This window comes from Penaeus chinensis, chromosome 6, assembly GCF_019202785.1.
Source record: "Penaeus chinensis breed Huanghai No. 1 chromosome 6, ASM1920278v2, whole genome shotgun sequence".
Taxonomy (NCBI): domain Eukaryota; kingdom Metazoa; phylum Arthropoda; class Malacostraca; order Decapoda; family Penaeidae; genus Penaeus; species Penaeus chinensis.
Window position 1 is genome coordinate 16,320,449 of NC_061824.1, and position 2,500 is coordinate 16,322,948.

General features: G+C 45.4%; 1 protein-coding gene across 1 annotated transcript in view; it reads right to left on the reverse strand.

The window, feature by feature from the left end:
• The window catches only part of LOC125026213, a 22,600-nt gene that overhangs the window by 19,737 nt on the left and 363 nt on the right, over nt 1-2,500 (reverse strand). The window lies entirely within an intron of this gene.

The following is a 2,500-nucleotide window of genomic DNA, read 5'->3' on the forward strand; positions in this document are numbered from 1 at the left end:
TATAACTACCAACAGTACTAGAAACTATTCGAAGACAGGGAATAGAGGAGGTATATTGTAATATATATATGGTGTTAGACAGGGCGATACCATCTCACCAAAACTGTTTACAGCTTGCCTTGAGGAAATAGAAGCTAGAATGGAGCGGAAAGGACATCAAAACAGACGAATACCTAAACATTCTAAGACTGGCAACTATTAAACGATCTGAATAAAGTCTGAAAGTCGGACTTAGGATATACTTGGAAGATATACTTGGGAGCAATGACAAGTTGGCGTGACGAAATACCGAAATTTGGGGGCCGAGACTGGAAACAAAAAACGCAAGACAGACAAAGTTGGAAAAAATTGGTAGAGACCTATGTCCTGCAGTTGATTGATTGAGGCTGATGATAATGATGATATTTGTATGTGTGTGGGTGTGTGTGTGTGTGTGTGTGTGTGTGTGTGTGTGTGTGTGTGTGTGTGTGTGTGTGTGTGTGTGCTTGCATCCACACATTCACGCACGCCATACAGGCACAGAAATGATGGGACGAAGGCAGATCTGAGCAAGAGGGTGCTGGAGGGGAGGAGGTATTCTCAGGGAGTAGCGGAACACGGGGAAGCCCGCCGAGTAGGCTCCCTTGTCACCACAATCAAGGGGCGTCTCCAGGATAAAGTCATTGAGGGCAGGGGCGCTTAAGAGGTCGGTGGCGGTGAGGGATGTGTAATTTCTAAAAACAGGTGGTAAGAACTTTGGGGGTATTTAGCATCTGGTGCCCCCCCCTCGTAGCGATGCTCCTCCCACAACCCCAAACACCTGTTTCAAATAGATTTATTACACAAACGCACGTGACTCAGTGAACACACACAAATGTCTTCACACGACTCTACCACTTTTAAGTCTATGACCATTATATATTACATCCAACATTCAAGCAATACACTTAAAAACGAAGTAAGTTAACAGCTGCTTGTTATTCTCTCGTATCTCAGTGCATGACGTAGACATTTAAAATGCCGGTGATACTAAAGGAGGGGAAGGGAGGACTTCCATCGCATGCTCAGGAGACACAAATTATATACCTGTACTTTTTTATGAATTGCTTGCTTATCTTCCACTTTCTTCTTCCTTTCATTCTCTCCTCCCCCCCCCCCCTTCTCTCTGTCTTTGCGTATATATCAATCTGTCTGTCGTCCGTGAGTCTGCTGGTGTTTCTGTCATTCCTGCTTCATCTACTTTTCCTTCTATCTTGCCCCCCCCCCCCTTTGACCGCAGACACCGTTGCCGTGCGGCTCCGGCCCGCCACGGCGCCCTCGCGCACGACCCCGAGCGCCGCAGGCCAGGCCGCGAATGAGCTGGGGAAGGAGGTCCAGCTGGAGTTTCGGAGAAATAACCATGTATGTGCAGATTTTTGTTGTGTAAATGGTCTATATATGTATATATTTGATTGTCTGTTTTACCCCCCCTCTCTCTTTCTACACACACACACACACACACACACACACACACACACACACACACACACACACACACACACACACACACACACACACACACACACACACATGGCAACTTGGGAATCTGGGAGAGTATGCTTGTATTTTTTTAAATTTACTGATGTGCTTTGTGTTTAAGGGTTGAGTTCAATACTCACACACACGCACATACAAATATATATATATATGTGTGTGAGTGTGTGGGAGATTGTGTGCGTGTGTGTAAATGTGTATCTATCTATCTATCTATCTATCTATCTATCTATCTATATACATACATATATAGTTACACACACACACACACACACACACACACACACATATATATATATATATCTGTCTATCTATCTATCCATCTCTCTCTATATATGTACGTATGTATGTGTATGTATATATGCGCACACACACACACACACGTGTGTGTGTGTGTGTGTGTGTGTGTGTGTGTGTGTGTGTGTGTGTGTGTGTGTGTGTGTGTGTGTGTGTGTGTGTGTGTGTGTGTGTGTGTGTGTGTATGAGCATGTACGTCAGCCTCACTCCCCCTTCCTTGGCAAATTTCCAAAGGTCTGACATCCCTCTTTTCCACTTTTTTTCCTCCACGCAGACACACTTGAGCTACTTACACGTTTCTTAAGCTCGCCGACTGTGACGCGTTTGTCGCTGAGCCAGAAATCCTAATGGCTCATTGTCCCGTTTTCCTTGCCTGTCTTTTGTCAAACCTGAATTAATGTGAAGAGAGCCAGGACAATGCGGCGACCTTGGTGCGCTTTCCCAGTTTGTTTTTGCTCTCTCCTTCGTGTTTTTGTATGTCATTAAGTTCTCTCGTCGAGCTATCATCGCATCTAATGGCTGACGGAAAAGGAAGGAGCTCTCTTTTCTTCAGTCAACGTTTTCAGTACAGTTGCTTCGAAAAGTAAATCTGATGCTGACGAGGCCCTTTGGGTACGGTAAGCCCTCGGGGAGAGGAGAGTACGGTTCATTGGACCTGTAAGGTCACTCCCATAGGCCTGACGATTGTCTC